Source organism: Pan paniscus, chromosome 1, assembly GCF_029289425.2.
Source record: "Pan paniscus chromosome 1, NHGRI_mPanPan1-v2.0_pri, whole genome shotgun sequence".
Classification (NCBI taxonomy): Eukaryota; Metazoa; Chordata; class Mammalia; order Primates; family Hominidae; genus Pan; species Pan paniscus.
This window is the reverse complement of record NC_073249.2, coordinates 27,354,635-27,374,973: the sequence shown is the minus strand read 5'-3', so window position 1 is coordinate 27,374,973 and position 20,339 is coordinate 27,354,635. Positions and strand designations below refer to the sequence as shown.

At 40.8% G+C, this 20,339-nt stretch overlaps 1 long non-coding RNA gene across 2 annotated transcripts in view; it reads right to left on the bottom strand.

Annotated features, from left to right (window-relative positions):
• Positions 1-4,082: 4,082 nt before the first annotated feature.
• The window catches only part of LOC134729123 (uncharacterized), a 36,626-nt gene continuing 20,369 nt past the window's right edge, over positions 4,083-20,339 (bottom strand). For both annotated transcript variants that reach the window (XR_010109999.1, XR_010110000.1), the window contains one exon: positions 4,083-11,147. This is a non-coding gene — a long non-coding RNA (uncharacterized LOC134729123). The remainder of the gene's footprint in view (positions 11,148-20,339) is intronic.

The following is a 20,339-nucleotide window of genomic DNA, read 5'->3' as shown; positions in this document are numbered from 1 at the left end:
TTCAATGAATCTGATTAAGAAGATAGCACTTCAATTTCTTGCCTCATCTCTGGAGAAGGTTGGCCTTAAAAATATTTTTTTAAACATCAAACAAATCATAAAATCTAGCATATCGAAGTCCTTGCTATCTCACACTCTTCACGAAGGACTTGTATTTGTCCCTGGGAAATTGTTTTCCAGCTGTGGAGGGTTTGCTCCCTCCAGAACTAAAACTGATTTTGTTTTATCCTTAGGCATCCGTGAGTCTCTTTTGTTGTAAGAAATAGACAGTAACCCACCCACCTCAAGCAAAGGGTTTACATTAAGGCATAAAGATATTAAGGCAGGCAAGAAACTTAGTGATTACAGAGAACAGAACCCGTTCCCTCACTCCCTTGACAGGAGTTCCTTCATAATCTCCTTTCACTGAGAGTAGTCAGCCTTTTGAGGCTGTTTCTTCTGTCCCTGCCTCTATTCATCATCTATTTTATGCTTTTCCCTGGTACTCAGCATTCTTTCTCTACCTCAATAAATTTTTGAGTGAATGGATAAGGAAATGAATAAATGCTCATAGTTTCTAGTCCATCATCACGTTGCCTTGTTCATAGTTTTGACTTACTCAGAACCCATTGTGACTGTTGCTTTGTGACCTGTGTGTGTGTGCGTGTGTGTGTGTGTGTACGTGTGTGTGTGTTTGCTGCTTCTTACCTCCTTCTGATTTCTGATTCCCAAGTCAAATTTCAGGGACCTAACAAATCACTATTGTCACTGCTTAAGTGTTTTTCATACCAGGTCACTTTTTATATCAAGTCACTGTAGTCCAGTCAGCTTTTTCATTGTTCTGTTTTGTTTTGCTTTGTTTCCTGGTGGTGTTTTGCCTCCTGATGGAAAGAGGCAAGATCCTGTGGTTCAGAAAATACTTACATTAGGCTGCTGTCCCTCAGGATTGCCAGATTCAACAAATAAAAATGCAGGATGCAATATTTGGGACATCTTTTTATTTAAAAATTACTTGTTTATCTGAAATTCAAATGAACTGGCTGTCCTATATTTTATCTGGCAACCCTACTTTCCACCCAAGCAGTTGAATGAAGCAGCTTCACACAGATGGGATTATTGGGTGCCATGATAGATAGGTGTGTCCAGCCCCCAGTTTTTAATGAAAATCTGTCTTAAGTAAAGATGGAATCACCATCTTAACAGGAGAAGGATGTGAAACACAATTTGCCATGTCTTCATAATACAGGGTCATCACTATGTCCATTTTGGTTCTGTGTTCAAGGCTTACTGTGGCCTCCAGCTGTTAGCCCCTGCCCTGGAATTCCCATTTCTGGGTTGCTTTTTCTAGATTTAAACTGTTCCCTTTCTTTTAGTTGTCATTTCTCACTGCTGGGCATGTGCTTGCCTCTTTTTCTTTCAAATTTATACTTTTTTGTGGTTTTGTTTCTATGTTTTCTTTTTTCCTATTAGGCTAAAGTAAAGGTGAATAGAGACACTGAGTGAGGAAATTTTATGAGCACTTCATAATTTCCAAACCTATGAGCTCTAATACTTGGATTTTATGGCGTTACTGTTCAGAAGTATTTTGTTATGCCCAGGCTAGAGAAAAAATGCATTTATTGTCACTGAGTAGTGTTCCAAGTCCTCTGCTAGATATGACACATAACTTAGTGTGTTTCAGGTACGTGGCATTGGGACGTATGGCTAAGTTCCTAAAAGAGAGATCTATTACTCCTTTAAAATATATTATAACATTGTGTAATCCTTGCTTTAGCAGGCCTTTCCTGAATGAGCAAAAATGAATAAGGTTAAAAATAACATTTAAAATGGTATCTTTTTAAAAAATTTCTGAGCTTCCACCAGTGTAATTGCTGACACAAAACTACACTTTGCCAAGCTTCTCCAGGACTGCTCCTCCTCCTGTATCTCCAAGCTCAAAGAATGACACCACAATCCACACAGTTGCCCAGTTCAGAAACCCAAGAGTCTCACCGGACTTCCCCCTTTCCTATAAATTGAATCCATTATGAGTCTGGCCAGCTTGACCTTCTGATTCTGTTTTTAATCTGTTTCTTCTTTCTACCCATACTAACTTGTCCCTGTTTGGGTCTTTTTAAATCTTGCTGGGACAGAAAAATAGCTTCCTTATTTGTCTCTCTCTTTTAGTTTTGCCTACTCTGCACCCACAAATCAATGCACGTTACCATCAGAATGTTTTCTCTAAAATACAAATCCATCCATGTTACTGATCTACCTGCAATGAACTCCCTACTGGTCCTGGGAGCCAAATGCTCCCAGAATCGCCGTCTCCTCTCCCACTGTGCTTCTTCCACTCACCTTGAACTTTACACTCTGAAAACAGTTTGTATTCCATCTCCCATGCGGCACTATTTCACACCTCAGTAGCTTTGCTATTACTGTGTTCTCTGCCAGAAACACTCTTAGCGACTCTATTGCTTAGCCAGCTCCTACTAATGTCTTTCGAAATTCAGTCCGATCATTCTCTCTTCCATCCTCTCCTGACCTAAGCCCCAAGCTGGGTTACGTGTCTCTCCTTTGTGTCCCTGTAGCTTCCAGAATATTTCTTTCTCACAATATTTACTGTGCAACATCAAAATAACACACGTGACCTTTCCTTAATGAAACTATCAGCTTCTTGAGGGTAACGGTATTGCTCATTTATGCTATATCTTAGGTACTGAGGACAGCGGCTTTCACATAGGAGATGATGCAGGTCTGTGAAAGCGGTCTTGGAAATCAGAGCATCTAACGTGTTCTTGGAAGGCTTTGAGTTCCCCTCTCCACCAACAGCAGGTCTCCGCTCACCTCCAGGCAGCCCTCTTCTGCAGCTGCTGCTGTCCCTGCTGATGTAGATAACATGGCAGTAGATCCTGGCAGGTGACTGACTGAGTGTTGCTTTTGCTTTTTAAAGTATTCTTTCCACTGCTGCTACATCTGTCCCAAGGCTCCCTACCAGAGGGACTTTGCATTTCTCTTCCTTATAGTCCTAATTATATTTTTAAAGTATCTTGCTACACTCATAATCTCAGCTCTCTACAGTCCAGACTTGGGAAGAGTTCCCTGAAAATTGATGTGAAAGACAGTGTAAATGGCATCCTCCAGTGCCTATAGAAAACCCTTCTTACCACTGATCAACCCTTGTCCCTCAGTGAGTCCAGGAGTTGGCTACTTCATTTTCTAGGTGAGTGCCCATCCTGGCCATCTGGAACAGTACTGAGATGACAGAGCTGGATTTTATCATTGTAGTTTATGCCAATGCTTAAACACCATGTAAAAAGTCTTAACCTCATTCTTCCGGGCCTCTTAATACTGGTACCTTAAAATGCCAACCATTGTTTTTCTCAGAGCTCCACTGATTTTTACGCAAACAAGATTCCTCCAGACCTCTATCTTGGGCATCCTATTCTTCTTTCTGGGGGATTTCTCCATTTTCTAACCTCTCACATTCTTTTTCTAGAAATGGCTTCTTCTATTTGAATAAAGCATCTGACCCTTTCCAGGGGGACCAGAGCCTATCCTGAACTGTGATGCCCCTAAAGCATTATTCCCAGCTCTGCCGCCAGTGTACATCCATATTCTTGATGGATGACAGTCAGATTATATAGTGACTTTAGACCTATTGCACAAAATCTGGATTTTCCTCACTCACAGACCATGCATGTGTCTGAAGACCTTATAGTCCACAGCCAAGTGTTTTCGTTCAGACAAGCTCCCTGGTTATTCTAGAGAGGATAAATTTTAAAAAGTAATTAAATAACCTCATAGTTTCTTAAATATGTTCTTCATGGTCAAATTATTAACACAGCAATCCTATATAAGGTTTGGGCTTTGGTTTCTCAATTCAGCCTCAAACATTGTACCCTTTGGTGACAGTTTTTTTCTTCCACATTTATCCAGAACGCTTTTTCCTGCAGATAATGCATATGGAATTTATAAGACATATTCTGTTTCCTTCTTCAAAGCAAACCATAATGAAGTTCATTAGCTGATAGTGATTCATAGTTAGATAAATTAGAAGCTAAATGAAGAAGTTTAGAGTATTTAGTTATCTATGAATGCATAACAAACCCCTTCAACACTCATTTAATACAACAAATGGTTTATTATACCTCACAATTGTGTGAGTCAGGAATTCACACAGAGCTCAGCTGGGCAATTCTTTTGTTCTTCAAGGCATGAAGTGCATATGGCAGTCCTCAGCTGGCAGATGGGCTGTTCTGGATAGTCGAAGCCAGCATCATTCATATGTCTGGCACCTTGGCAGGGGTGGCCGGGAGGCTGAGCTAAGCTGAGATTACCAGTTAGAGCACCTGCACCTGGTCTTTCCAGGAAGGCATTGTCAGGAAAGTTGGACTTTTCACGGAGCTTGTTCCCCTCACAACAAGTATTCTAAAAGATAGAAAGTGGAAGCTTCCATTCTCTTTAGGCAGCACAGTGTCACTTCCGCCGCAGTCAATTGGTCAAGCAGTCAGAGCTTACCTAGTACAAGGGAGAGGACATAGGCCCTGTCTCTCTATGGAAAGAACAAAAAAGAATTTGCAGCCATTTTTTAATGAATTTCCCAGACTGTCTCCTCAGATATTGGCAGAGAGATTAAGAAGACATCATTCATTGTCTCAGCAAAGACTTATGAGGTGTCCACGATGAAGTGCAGGGTGCCATGCTGGGCCCTGCAGTGCAACTGCAAATGCATGGGCCACAGGCCTCAGCAGCTTGCAGACATGGGTCAGCAGATCTGCAGTGTTTACATTTAAATATTTGCATTCATTGCCAGTGTTTCAAAACTGTGAGGTTTCACATAAAATCTGAGTTTTAACTTTTCTGGGAAGAGATTCATCTGGTTGGCACCAGTCTTGAATTGTCCAAGGGTCACTCCCAGCTTGAGATGAATAGCTCTACCTCATGCAGACAGGGCACAGGCTGGGCAGGTTGTCCAGTCCTTCCCCCACCACCTCACTTCCCAAAGTGATTTGTCTGCTCCCTTTGGGCATTTGAATTTGCCACTCTTGCTCTAGAGATGGAAACATGGATAAAACTTTGTCCCTATCTTTAGCTATCTCCTCAAAGCCACAGCTTTTGGAACAATGGCAAAATTTCCTAAGATTTTTAAAGAAATTTATATAATTATATCATTATTGTGAGTCAGTAGTTTGATATGCTACTAATATTTTTTCTAAAATAAATTGAAGTAAAACAAGACTAGTAAAATAAAAATTCATTTTCACATCATTGCAAACTAAATCTTACAATCTCTTATACCATTTGTGATATGCAGGCCTCACTTACACCTCACTCTTCCTAGGGAAGGGTGTAAGGAAGTATAAATGGCCCTGGAAACTAATGTGAACACTGTAGCCAGTTCTGTCTTCTCCTGCCCCATATCCAGAAAGAAGGAATGCTGCACAGAGAGACCAAGAAGAATCAGTACAGACAGGCTTTGCTGGGTCCCCACCCCCAGTTTATTAAGATTAGATCATATTTTTTTGTTCAGATGTCTACATAGCTGTCCATTCTTCATTCAACCTAAGCATAAAAACAGTTTTCCCTAAGTCTTTGGGTCTTCAATTCTGAAGGCTCTTGTCACATAAAACTTTGAATAAATAATTTTGTTATGTTTTTCTCTTATTAACCTGTCTTTCACCTTTTCTGCCTCTATACCTCTAAATATTTAAGCATCTTACACTTAAGTCTTAGTCATCGTGGAACATTTTTTTATGTATGGTGTGAGGTAGGCATCTAATTTCATTTCTCTGATAGGGATAATCAATTGTCCCATCACCATGGTCCATTTCTCCTCGAATGTGCAGACTCTATCTTATACCACGTTTCATATATGCAGGGGTAGGTTTCCCAGTTCTTTAGCCTAGCAGTCTATTTTTCTCTCTGTACAGCAGGTACACTGACTTAATTAGCATGGCTTTAAAAATATCACATAGGGCATGTTTCTCCACCCTGTTCTTTTCAAGAGTGTTTTTTGGCTATTCTTGGTTATTTGCTTTTCAATGTGAATGGTATCTTTTTTTTATCATTGCATTTTCTAAATGCTTATTGATGGCATTTACAAATTCAATTTTTAAAATACTAAGTTTAAATTCAGCAACTCTGCTACACTCCTTTATTAATTCTAATAATTTGTCTTTAGATCATCTGAGGCTATTTTTTGTAGGACAAAAATATTATTATCAACTAATGACAGTTTTGTTCCATAAGCATCCTTGTCTTGTTTCTGATTTTAAGGGAAATGCTTCCAATATTTAACCCACAAGTATGTGTTTGCAGAAGGTTTTTGGTTGGCTATCTTTCATGAGATAAAATAATTGTCCTTTTCTTTTTAGTTTGCTAAGAGTTTCTTTTCATGAATGGATGTTAAATTTTATTGAATGCATTTTCTTCATCTAATAAGATAAGCATACAGTCTTAATATTAGAGCAAACTTGCTTTCTTTGGAATAATTCAATAAGATAATCAATTATGCTATTTGTTACATTATTTTCTTATATTATACATCATTTGCTAAAATACTTTGTCAAGAATTTCTACATCTACATGATTTAGATTGTATGGTAACTTCTCTTTTTTGTATGATCATTGTCTGGTTCAGGAATTATAAAATGAGTTGAGGAGTGTGTCCTGTTTTGCTATTATCTGAAAGAATTTGAATAATATTTAAATTACCTTGAATGTTAGTAAATCAGGAAAATCAACCTGTTAAGCACAATGTAAAATAAGTGTTATATCTGTTCTAATGATAACTCGATAATATGGATGAAAAGCAGAGTGATATAGTGGGAAAAGATTGAATTTTATACAGAGAAAACATACTATTCTCTTTATAAATATTCTCTCTTATTTTGAGAATTCATACTCTCTTATAAAGATTTCAGATACTTGTATTGCCTCTTTTTAGCTGTGATCTTGGTCAAGGTAGTCCTTCTGATTCTGTTTTCTTACATAAAAATGAAGGGGCTTTCTTCTTTTTTGTTTTGAAATATATGCTTTGAGAAATTAGTTTGATAGTATGCATAATACCCTGGCAGAGAGGAGTAGGCCCTTATTAAATGTTATTCTGTCCCCACTACCACCACCACCTCTCGGAATCTGGTCAAAGAAAAAAAAAACTTATTTTTAATGTTTCACTTATTCTATATTACTGATTTCAAATTGATGTACTTGTGAAAAACCTCAGCCTGATGGAAGGAAAAGGACACATGTCTCTGCAGTTCTAAGAATGTATGGGTGAGAAAGTTGACCTCTTTGGATTAACACTTGAACTCTACATGTTGGGTCTTTGCTCTGTCTCTGAGCCAGATCTCTTAGCAATTGAGATAAGTATATCTTGCTCAAGATTAGACACATGCAGGGGGTCCAAAAGCTGAGCAGACAAGCTCTGCAGCTGGGCTTGGAGATAGCCCAGCTCAGAGTGATGCTAAGAGCTGTGTGACAGGTCTTATGTCTCATGAAGTCCTTTCATTAGTTGTCCGGATGCATCTGAGGCCACATACTGGGAGTGGCATTTAGGAAGCCATTATGGAAACCGTCTCCATAAACTAAAACCAAAATATCCTCTACTGTCATTTTTCAAGTTCACTAATGGGGTCGCTAGAAGTAGGTTAACCCCTTCAACCCCTCTCTTGCTATTAGCCATCCACATTAAAGAAAAATACTGTGCATCAGAAGCTTGGTGCTGAGGTGTCAAAATTAGAAACTGGTATTTAAGCAATTCAAGTCAGTAATTTGGAGATGATGGTTCACTGGAGAAATCTTAACACTTTCTAACATTTTTGTTAAATGTACTGTGGAGAACATGTGGAGTTTCAAGTTTGTTAGCAAAAGTGTGCTTAACTACCCACACCATATTATCAGCAATTTAAGGAAAGGAATCAGGTCTCCTAATTTATTTTAGAGCCCTGGGATGGTGTTGACAGACAGAGTCCCTACTTAATAAACATTTTTGGAATGTTATTCTTCTCTCTGAGTTCAATTTGCATTGTGTGTACTTTGGTAGCTGCCTCTCATCTAACCTCCCACCCTTCTTCTCCCACTTAACTCCTTCTCTCACTAAATGATTTCCAAGGCATCCTTCCAAGAACTGGCTAGAAACCCATCTGAAATTGACCACACTTTCTGTGGCCTCCCCCTCCACATTTGTCATTTTTTCATCCTCTCAGTGTTTATACTACTGATGGGCTGCTTTACACATGTTCTCAAATTGCCTTATAGATAATAACTGTTCTTTTCCTATTAAAGAAGGATAAATGCCTAGAACTATGCTATGTATATAATCGTTTGCTCAATAAATATGCATTAAAAATGGAATGAAGAGAGGGAAGAAGAAAGAGCAAAGAAAGTAAGAAAGGTAGTTTAGGGAGTATTTCATGCGTAATATACACTGCTGGTAGATACAGGGTTATGGCCAGATTAGATGAATAACATGATTCCCTTTGGACCATTATCCTCCAATGGGATACAAACAGAAGTCTGGGAAACACAGAGAAGCCATGAGCCACAGAGAAAGAAATAGGTGTTTGTCTGTTTTTCCATCCAGCCCTTAGGTGGATATGGGGATTTCACAAAGGTGATGCCTTGTTGATTTTTTATATTTAACAAGCCACCACTTGTTCTTGTACAGAAGATCTACTTTTTATCCTCCTTTTATGCATCTGGGAGTATGGACTGAGTCAAAAAATAAGGGAGCTGGGATAAAATTCAGTGTAACAGTTGTCAGAAATCCTTGGTAAGTCCAGAAGCCACACAACAAGGGTCTGGTGGTGATGTCTGCCATCAGGGTGATATCCATTCTGATGATGATGGCTGGCTGGAAGCAGGTTCCTTTGTCACTATACTGGATTCTTCCCGAAGCTGGGTACTGCACAGAAGAGACAATCTTCCCATTCATTTTTTCTTCCATTGAACAATTATTTATTGAATACTTACTATGTGCCAAAGATTCTTCTAGGTACTGAGGGTATAGTAATGAATGACACAGATACGGCCCATCCCTCTAGGATTTTACATTCTAGTGGAGAAAGACAGGCAATAATGAAGTAACAAATGGGCAAGATAATTTTAGAATGATATAGACTATGACATGTAGTGAAAGATAGTGTGATAGGTACATTATTATTCAACCCAACATGTATGACTATCTTTGCTGTCTTTGCTAAAATCTCCAAATAGGGTCTCCCAGTTTATCTGTTCTCAAATAATTGCATTTTTCAATGTCAGAGTAATCTAACTTTTTATCTTTCTCTACTTCTCCTTTTCTTTCCATCTCACATTTATTAAAGAACTAGGTTAAAGTGCTTTGCAATGCGTCATCTCACTTAATGCTCACAATGGCACCATGATTTTAGTATCATGAGTAGAACCATTTTGCAGATGAAAAATCTGAGGCAGAGAGAATGGTTTAGCAACTTGTCTAAGATCACACAACAAGTAGTGAAGCCAGGATATGAATGCCTGTCCTCTGATTAGCAAACTTTATGCTAATCTTTCATCCTTTTCCTTACGGCAGAGTTAGTCCTTCCAACAAAAGGATGCCCCAAACAGATGTTCTCCATCTCCCTGGGTTATAGTAGAAGGATCTGTATTATACAAAAGGATATGCAAAGGGATATGAATTAGACATAGTGAAGAATGCCCAGCCATAAAAGCTGAACACTTCCTAGAGAAGCTTAGGCAATTTCTCTTCTAGAGATTTAGAACATGAGTTGGCAAACCACTGCCTGTAAGTGAAATTCAGCCCTACTACCTGTTTTTGTAAATAAAGTTTTACTGGAAAACTGTCATGCCCATTCATTTGCCTAATGTCTATGCCTGCTTTCTTCCACAAGGATAGAATTGAGTAGTTATGACAGAGACCCTATGGCTCAGAAAGCCTAAAATACTTACTATCTGGTGCTTTACAGAAAATATTTGTTGATCTTTGATCTAGAATATCAGGATGGATTTTGCTTGGGTTGGCTTGAGTATGGTTCTCTCTGAAGTTGCAGAATGGTCTAATTGAAACTTTAATATTCTTTTCAGCTCTAGGACCGAAGAGGTATATTTCTGTGGTGGTCAAAACAGGCCTATTCCTAATGCAAGAGCCCCTCCTTCAGACTTCTTTCAGCTGACTTCAAGCTCCACTTTGGCTATGTCTATGCACTGCCTGAATTGTATTTAAAATGTATGTAGCTGACAGAAGTTTCCCAAATTGCACTGCAGACTACCAGTAAACACAACTTAACTGTGGTGGAGGTTGCAGGGGAGAGTAAATTCCACCTACCAGGGAATTTAGGGTGGTGCTAGTACTCATGTTAACTCTATTCCAGTTGCCATTTGGATTGGGCATAAAAAGATGACAGGTTTCTGCTGTCACATCGTAACAGTGATTAATATTATTGCTATGATTTCTATTATTAATAAAACAGATTTTTTTGAAGTTTTACTTTGGATAAAATAAAAACTAGTTGTTAGGAGAATTAAGCATTAATTGCTTTAAAATTCTTATTGATCAAACCAGAGAAGCAGAACTAAGATGAGGCATTTATGAGTTCCTTTGGAAAAGTATGATATGTGTGTGGGCACTCACACACACACACACAATGTAGGAAAAATAGGTACTAACTGCAAAATGTTTTCCATCCCTAAGAAGTTCATGAGTATTTTCTCAATTCAGTTCAATGTAAAATGACATTTTCTTTTGCTTTTTTACACCACCCCTGCAAAACTGGATGAGGAGCCTGCCTCTCACAAGCTGTGTGATCTTGAACAAGTGGCTTCCTCTCCCTGGGCCATATTTCCTTCTTCTGTGAAATGTAGCTGTCAGCATGGATGCTCTTTTCCTGTTCTGACAGGAGCCAGCAAGCCTGTGATCTCTGAAAGTCCTCCAGCCTACCCCAGCTGCCTCCTTCCACTTGGCCTCAAAACCACTTCTCAGCATGGTGTAGTGAAAAGACATGGACTTGGGAGTCAGCCAGACTTAGGTTCAACCTTGAAAAGCACATTTTTATTTAGCAGTTCAAGCCTCACACCACTCTCTGAGATGGCAGACGCTTGCACTGTTGCACATACGGTTCTCTCTGGCTTTCTCTCTGTCTCGTGCACCACACGCCTGATCTTCTATTTCTCCTTACAGATTCAGGTCAGGAAATTAAAATCTCAGACTGAAAAGAGAAATCATAGATTAGGAGAAAATATTTGCAAATGACATATCTGATAAAGGACTGTTTTCCAAAATATGCAAAGAAATCAACAATAAGAAAACAAAAAAAAAAACTGATTACAAAATGAATCAAAGACCTGAACAGACACCTCACCAAAGACGATATTAAGATGACAAACAAGGATATGAAAAGATGCTCAACATCATAAGTCACTGGAGAAATGCAAACTAAAACATCACTGAGACACCATTACATACCTATTAGAATGGCCAGAATCCAGAACACTGACAACACCAAATGCTGACAAGGATGTGGAGCAACAGGAACTCTAATTTATTGCTGGTGGGAATGCAAAATGCTACAGCTACTTTGGAAGACAATTTGTCAGTTTCTTACAAAACTACATACTCTTACTGTACGATCCAGCAATAATGCTCCTTAGTATTTACCCCAAGGAGATGAAAACTTATATTCACCCATAAGGTGGACCTGCACATGGATGCTTATAACAGTTTTATTCATAACTGACAAAACTTGGAAGCAACTAAGATGCCATTTCTGCAGGTGAATAAGTAAATAAATTGTGGTATAGGAGAAAAATGGAATATTATTCAGTGCTAAAAGGAAATGAGCTCTCAAGCCATGAAAAGACATGGAGAAAATTTAAGTGCATATTACTAAATGAAAGAAGTCAATCTAAACGGATTATATATTATGTGAGTCCACCTATATGACAATCTCAAAAAGGGAAAACTACGGGGACAGTAAAAGATAAGTGGCAGCCAATAGGGGAGGGAGGGATGAATAGGCAGAGCACAGAGGAATCTTAGGACAGTGAAACTACTCTGTATGATACTATAAAGGTAGACACATGCCATTATACATTTGTCTAAACCCACCAAATAGTACAACACCAAGCGTGAACCCCAGTGTAAGCTATGGACTTTGGGTAATAATGATGAATCAATGTAGGTGCACCATTCTCATGGAGGATGTTGATAATAGGGGAACTGTGCATGTGTAGGGGAAGCAGGTATATGAGAATTCTCTGAACCACCTTCACAATTTTGCAATGAGCCTAAAACTGTTTTCTTACATAATGTCTTTAAAAATATTAAAACCTCTAGAAAATATTTCTGATTCCTCTCCTCGCCCTCAAGGAAGAGGGATATATTCCCAGGTCACCCAGGCACTTCATGCTGTTAACTGTGTGTTTGTGTGGGCTCCCCTCATAGACACTGATTTTCTTGAGGTCAAGAACTGTGACGTTGCACCTATGGGAACCTCCACATTAAAAGGACTCCCTGCTTAAAGCCTGTCTATAGCCTTCCTTCTCACCCAGGCTCAAACCCAAAGTCCCCATCATGGCTCCAAGATTCCGCACAAGCCGGTCTCTGCCAACTTCTGCTTCCTTTCAGGCCATTTGTCTCCCTTCTTTTTAGGTTCTCAGGGCCCAGCTTTATCCCTTATTTTCTTTATACCTATAGTAATTTCTGCTGGGGTGGTTCTCTACAGACAGCTCCCACTAGCCTTTTAACTGAGACTTTTCAGATCTCAGCTTCGGTTCATTCATTCATTTAACAAATATTTACTGAGCACTGTTCTAGGCATAAGGAGAAGGAAGCAGACAAAAATTCCTGCGTATCTGGAGTCTACATTCTGGCTGGGAGTAAGGCAGACAAGGAAGAAACAAACCAATAAATACAGACAATGTTACATGATGAAATGTGCTAAAGAGAAAAATAAAGCAAATAAAGCGAGGCGAGATGGGCATTCCTGGGTGGAATGTCATTTCACGGGAGGACTCAAAAGGCCACACTGAGAGCACAATGGATGAGCAGAGACCTGCAGGGAGAGTGGGAACAAGCTGTGTGAGCGTTTGTGGAAGAAGCAGTGAGCGAGAAGACCCTGAGCCTAAGTGGACTCCACAGGGTTGAGGAAAAGCGGGAAGACCAGTGAGGGAGGGAGGGAGTGATGGGAGTTGGAAACGGATGGCAGGGGTCTGGGTCTTGCAGGGTCTTGCCAGCCACTGCCAGGACTTGAGCTTCTATTCTGAGTGAGATGAGTGTTTTCAGCAAAATAATCCAACTAACATTTGGAAGGGGCCACTCAGGCTGGTGCAAATAGAGGAAGATTAGTCAGGTTTTTCCAATACTCCTGGTGAGAAGTGATGATATCTTGGACCAGAGTGATAGAGGTTATAAAGTGGTTGACAAATGGTTGTGTTCTGGATCTATTTTGAAGGTAAGAGCTACAGGACTTATAGATATGTACTGGAAATGGAGTATCAGAGAAAGAAAATAATCAAAGATGACTCCAAGATTTTGATATGAGTCACTGAAAGAGTACATTTATATTTCCTAAGATGAACAGGCTGGGGGAGGAGAAGGTTGGAGATGAGAATGGGAAAAGAGGAGTGTGATTTTGAATGTGTTATATAACATGTATCTATTAGACAGCCTAGTAGAGAAGTCAAGTATACAGCTTGATATACAAATTAGGAGTTCACAGGAGAAGACTGGGGTGGCTTCTGGGGCATTCCAATATTTAGAAACTAAGGATATGAGAATGAAACAGCTAAAAAGCAGGACAAGGAGAAGCCTGCTCTGTGGGAGGAAAATCAAGAGAGTGGTGTCACAGGAGCTACATAAAGCATCTCAAGAGGGAGGGACTAATCAACCGTGTCAAATGTTGGTGATAAGTTCAGCAAGACAGGGGCTTATCACAATTGGTAATTATCTATTTCTGGTGAGTGTGTCTTTCTTCCTCTGTGTCACCACCCCATTGATTATAAGCCCCAACGGGGCAGGACCAGTGTCTCTTTGTTCATCATTTAATGCCAAACCCTGCTGGACAAAGAGTAGGCATACAAAAATATATTTCTTAAAAGAATGAATAAATGAACAGCCAAATGGTAAATCATTTTGTTAAGCCAACTTTTTAAATGTAAATCCTAGAGACCCATCTCTGCCCTGCCCTTAACTAACCAGCTGCTTGCCCATGGGAAAACTTCAGTTTCCTTCCCCTGGATTTCAGTTTCCTCATCTATTAGCAAACTGTACGAGTTAATGGCCTCTACCAGATCTTGCATCCCACAAGTCTTCAACAGGTCTAAGTCAGACCTTCTAATTTCCAAGCCATGGTGTAATTTTAGTCACCTCCTCCCCAAAATGCCTACCATTGGCCTGAGGCTGCCTTGAATTCTGTCACTAGATTTTAACACTTTTCAGTACAATCTAATCCCCATGAGACACACAAATGAGGAAGCAACTATGATCAGTCATTTGTGCCAGAATGTGAGTACATTTGTCTGGTCCTTTCCTAATAACTGTTTTAGATAAGGGCCTGTTGAGAAAGAAAGAGATTAGAGTATACTCAGTGAGCTGTCCAGGGAGGAAAGGGGTACAAAAAAAAAAAAAAAACCACTAGAGATAAACTACTGAAAGTCTATATAGGGCAGGTCTTATTTGATGGAATTGAAAGGAAAGGTTCAAGAGATGTTAACTTGTGTCTTTAAGTATCTCCAAATCCGAACTGAATCTCAGGAGATGTTGAGTAAGTCATTTCTCCAATCAGGGTTTTGATCTCAATTATAAAATTGGTGAAGATGTACTTGATCATCTAAAAATGCTCTGCTGCCTTTAAAGTCAAGGATTCAGTGACTAGGGAATGACTTATCTAATTAGGTAGGGAAGGGAAGACAGTCTATTTTAGTCTAGGAATGAAAGATGAAGCAAATAGTCACACATTTCCAAATATGTGGTCGGTCACTTCAGTCCCAAGAAGGACTACCCAATTCTCTTAGCACAGCAAAATAATAATGATAACAATAATTTTTTACATTTACTCAAGTTACAACAAAAATTTAAAATGGCTCTTGCCTGCCTCTGAACAAGGCACTGTAAGTGTGGTCACGTGCCCTGTGCATGACAAAGGTCACAGAGTCTGTCCTCAGTATTGTCCTTTGGCCTGAGACTGCATACACAGAATTAGGATTAGTTCAGTCTCTGCTGCTAACCTCCCCAAAATAACCCTGCTAGCATCAACAACAAAGACTTGGGTCTGGGCACTTCTCCCTGTAGTGGACTAGCTTGTACTGGACCATGTTTACACTTAAAGAAAGATGATATTTGTGGCCAGGCACAGTGGCTCACACCTGTAAGGCCAGCACTGTGGGAGGCCAAGGTGGGTGGATTGCTTGAGCCCAGGAGTTCAAGACCAGCCTGGGCAACATGGCAAAACAACAACAACAACAACAAAGACAAAAATTAGCAAGGCATAGTGGCATGTACCTGTAGTCCTAGCTACTCAGGAGACTGAGATAGGAGGATTGCTTGAGCCCAGGAGGTAGAAGCTGCAGTGAGCCATGTTTGCACCACTGCACTCCAGCCTGGGTGACAGAGTGAGACCCTGTATCAAAAACAAGCTAACAAACACACACACACACGAAAGAAAGAAGAAAGAAAGAAAGAGAGAAAGAAAGAAAGAAAGAAAGAAAGAAAGAAAGAAAGAAAGAAAGAAAGAAAGAAATTTATAAATCAGCAAATAGAATGGAATCTCTGACCTCATCCCAAATCTGTATTTGGTGGAAGCTGAATGTAAATAAACAGATGAACCAGAAGAACAAGGAAGCAAACAACATTCATGATCAGGAAAGAGAGTGAAATCAACTAGAGTATCCACAGAATCCAGCCTGTAACATCAGCCTCATTAGCACAGCCCCAAGGGCAGGAGAAATTATGTTTTGGGGCAACAAGGATGAGATAAGAAACTTGATAATGACCATCTGCTGCTGATGTCAGGTCTACCTTAAGCAAGGGAGCAGAAGCCCTGGCAATGGGCACACACGCGGATGTGTTCCATGTGGTGTGAGAGTGTGTATGTGTGTTTAAAGTACTGTGGGTGGTGCATTTAATACGGCACTTTTCTGTCCAAGAAAATCATATCCCCTCCAAAGCCCTGAATTATTGAAATCTTGAAGTTTCTCACATCTGTTACGAGCCTTGTATCACCATTTCCGCACGCTATTGGGTGCCATATTCTGTGTCTGAGGTTACAGGCATGCCAGAACCCTCCCACTGCCAAGCTGGGAGATCATTTGTTATTTCTGTAGCCATAGGCTTGCCAAAACCTGGGGAGCTTGATTCTGAAAGGAGCCATCATGCCAGAGGGCAGCAAGCTGGCGAGCTGTGGGGTGGTCTCAACACTCGATATCCAAGCCTTTCAGCCTGAGTGTAACCAGAGCCCCTTGGAGAGAAAGTGGCCCTGAGCTGCCTCAGCTGCTGTAAAATTCCTCTAATGGCCTAGTCTAAGTCCCTCTCACTCAGGCCACCGCCATTTCAATGGAAAGTGAGTTGGGTCCAAATAGGATGAACCAAACTTCTGTCTGAGCAAAAAAGTTGGCCCAGGGCTCAAGAGCTTTAAATGGACCATGAATAATGTTTTATAGCCTCGGCACTGGGGTGAACTCAACCCCTACACTTAGCCTCACCTTTCACGGTGTTATTTTTAGAGATCTCATTACGCCCCAGCTTAAACTAAAAATATGTTTCCCAGGAATAGCAGAACACAGTTTTAATTGTGCAAAGTGACACGAATGTTCATGGACTCTAATTACATATGACATTTCATGTGTTTGAGATCAGCTGTAAGGAGTAAGGAGGAATGGCTAAATTGCATTTTTCAAGAGCAGTGACTAGACTTGCTTTGAGACTACGGGGCTCAATTAGCTTTCTGGGGGCTGGTGTGGTTTTCCTCAACTGATGCTTTGATTTCTAATAATTTGGGGTGACTCATGTAAGACAGGATAAGAGGTCCCAGGAAGCCCTGTTCATGAGAAGCTCACCTCCAAGTTCTACCAAGCCATTCTCACCCAACACTGACACATAATTCCCTCCCCACTCTCCCACGCTTGGAAGGAGAGATGGTGCAGTAAAAGAGCTTTGGAATCTGACAAATTGGCAACTCAATCTTTATGCTGCCCCTCTACCTCTGTGACTTCAGGCAAGTTATTAATCTTCCTAAGTCTGGTTCCTCATTGAAAAATAAGAATCATAAATGTTGTATGGATAAAATGCAATAATTTATGCAGAAGCCTAATAAATTATTACAGCAGAAGCCTAATAAATTATTACTTTATTTATTTATTTATTTATTTATTTATTTTGAGATGGAGTCTCACTCTGTTGCTCAGGCTGGAGTGCAGTGGCACGATCTCAGCTCACTGCAAGCTCTGCCTCCTGGGTTCAGGCCATTCTCCTGCCTCAGCCTCCCAAGTAACTGGGACTACAGGCGCTCGCCAACATGTCCGGCTAATTTTTTGTATTTTTAGTAGAGACAGGGTTTCACCATGTTAACCAGGAAGGTCTCAATCTCCTGACCTTGTGATCCGCCCGCCTCGGCCTAACAAAGTGCTGGAATTACAGGCTTGAGCCACCGCGCCCGGCCATATTATTTTTTTATTTGACTTGCTCATATACTTGAATCAGTAGGGGCATTTGTTGAGCACCGACCATGACAACACAGGTGATATACGATGCAACGGTGTCAGACCCCGACAAAGAGTGCGCACACGGGCATGAGTGGCTCTGACGCAGGACGGCATCAGCACCAGCCTGGACTGTGGGGACGCCAACAAGGGAGCGCTTTATCCTGGGGGAAGAAAGTCTCATGAATTCAAGCTGGTCCTTCAAGGATCCTTAGAACAGTAGCATTCTCTCTACTGGTGCACATAGATGTTAAAGATGTACCATCTAGGAATAGGCTGCCTAAGATGGAACCCCAGCTCTGCCTCTTATTACCAGCCTAACCTTGGGCAAGTTACTTAAGCTTTTACGTCACAATTTCTGCAGCTGCAAGACAGAGCTCATGTTAACACCTACTTCATAACGTGGTTATGAGGATTAAATGAGATAGTTGATGTGATGCACAAGCCTTCAGTACATTGTCACAAAGAAATTCCTCAAGAAATGTTGGAGGTTAATGGTACTGTGGGAATTTTATTCCTGGAAAAGGGAACATTTGAGCAAAGAGAGGAATGCACAGGATAATTAAAGGAATATCTTGTGGCTTAGTTTGACTGAATCATAGTGCATATTATGGGAGAAAAGGCAGGTCCTCAAGTAACCTCTCTGGGTTAGTCTTTGCATTCACTTGCGACATTTTCTCGATTCCATCAGTGTACATTCCGTGTCTCTCTCTAGTTCCTGGACTCTCTAAGACTGGAGCTTGCATTGTAACCACTCAGACCACTCAGCCTTCTCTTTTCCATGAGAATCATCTTCCATCCCTATTTTCAGACTATTCTGGTTTCATCAGCTCTTTAAGACAATTATTAATATTTTGATGAAGTTGGCAGTTTAGTAATGACAGTGTGATCACTCAACCTGGTTATAGAGAAAAACATGTTTGCAAATTTTCCATCTGGTGAAAAGTCTAAAGGTCCCAAGCTCATTTCTGTAATCTCTCAAATTCCAGTGCCTATTCTAGAAGGGGGCTTGGTCAGACTGGACCAGACAGCCACCCTGAACCTGGAGGGAACAAGCTCAACAGCACGGGGACAGGGATGGAGGTCAGGACACCAAGTTGTGGGTAGGCTTCAGGGTCTACAGAAGAGTCAGTTCATTTTTAAAATGAGATACCTGTGAGTCCCCCATGTGAATCAGCTGTCACTGCAGGGTACTCACGCTGTTCCTATCATATCATTGGGATACTTTTCAGAGCATGGTTCCTAATACTCAGAACCTTTTATTTTATTTATTTTTCCCAGAGAGGTATTGACGTATTTGCATAAAGAAATAGAAGTTGCTGTCTCATGGACTTTTGGATGCAGAATAATTATTTTGCAAAACAATATGAATAAAGAGCAGAAAAAAAGTAGGAAAATAGAAAGAGAAGCAGATGCCCCATCTCCAGGGTGTGAGTATCATCACCTCATGTTTATGTCAGAGTTCCTGAGTATCACTCTCAGATCATAGTTATTTTACTCTTTCCCCCAATATCTACAAGTACAGTCTGACACTGTGCAAAGCTACCAGTGTCCCCTGAGGGTTGTTTGCCCCTAATGGGTCTTTTCTCTGCCCTTCCCACTTCAGCTTCCAGTCTCAGGTCTCTTGCCCCAGCAGAAGCCCTGCCCCTCACTGTGTGGGGACAGGAAAGTTCCCTTCCCAAGCACCACATTATCAACTACTATTGGACCCACCTGGGCAATTTGGCAGCCTATGTGCCCTGGCATTCTGGGACAGCTTAGGAGTGTCTGAGAATAGACAGAGATGGCCCAGAGCTGCAGCTGCACAGCTGAGGCAGAGAGTGCCCCAGCGCCCCAGCCTCAGGCAGCCTCCTCGGCCTCCCTCCCAGGAGCAGCCTGGCTGCACAGCTGATCCTCACTAATCCCGCTCCGTAGAGCCAAACTGCTTGATTTTCATATATCTATGACTTGCGTGTTCTTTACATCGCCTGCTTTATTTTCAAACCTGTCAACAGGCCTCTGAAAAGGTTGCACACATGAGCAAAGGTCTGGGCAGCTGCAGGAAGGACAGAAGCAGCCGCAAGCTGGGCAGGAGGGGGAAGGCCTGGGGTGGCAGCCCAGCTACAGCAGGGCAGGCACTCAGACCTGGGAGACTGAGTCGGGAGAACATGGACTTCCCATTTTGGGGGTTTTGTCTCATCAAAACAAAAACCAGGCATATGTTTTTCTGCCCTGAGATCCTATCTGGTTAGATTAGAAAGCTGGCTATAAATCTGAGATGGACCACATACTTACTGAACTATATTTATCAAGTTTCTTAATAAAGCAAAGGCCCAGAAGCCTTTGAGAGGGAACACTGTTTTTTTCTGACAGAGACATAAGCCAGCAACAAGCAGTTTATTGTTGTTGTTCAGTTGCCAAGTGGGTGATTCAATTAAAATAGGAGCTACATCAGATCTGTTTGTATGAACCCACAGCGTTGCTATTTGTAAAGGGGCCCTACTTCTCGGACTTACATCATTGCTATTTTTTTTTCAAGATTGTTTTAAGGTCTCTAAAAGAAGACTCACAGGTTGAGATTTGCCTACCACGTTGTCCCGGCAAAGACCAGACAGTCAGACTGAGGCTGTCTCTGAATATGGATGTTGTGCCAATCATTGTTTCTAAGCTGACAGGTCAATTCAATCTAACAATGGAATTCAAGATAATGAAAGCCAGAATATCAG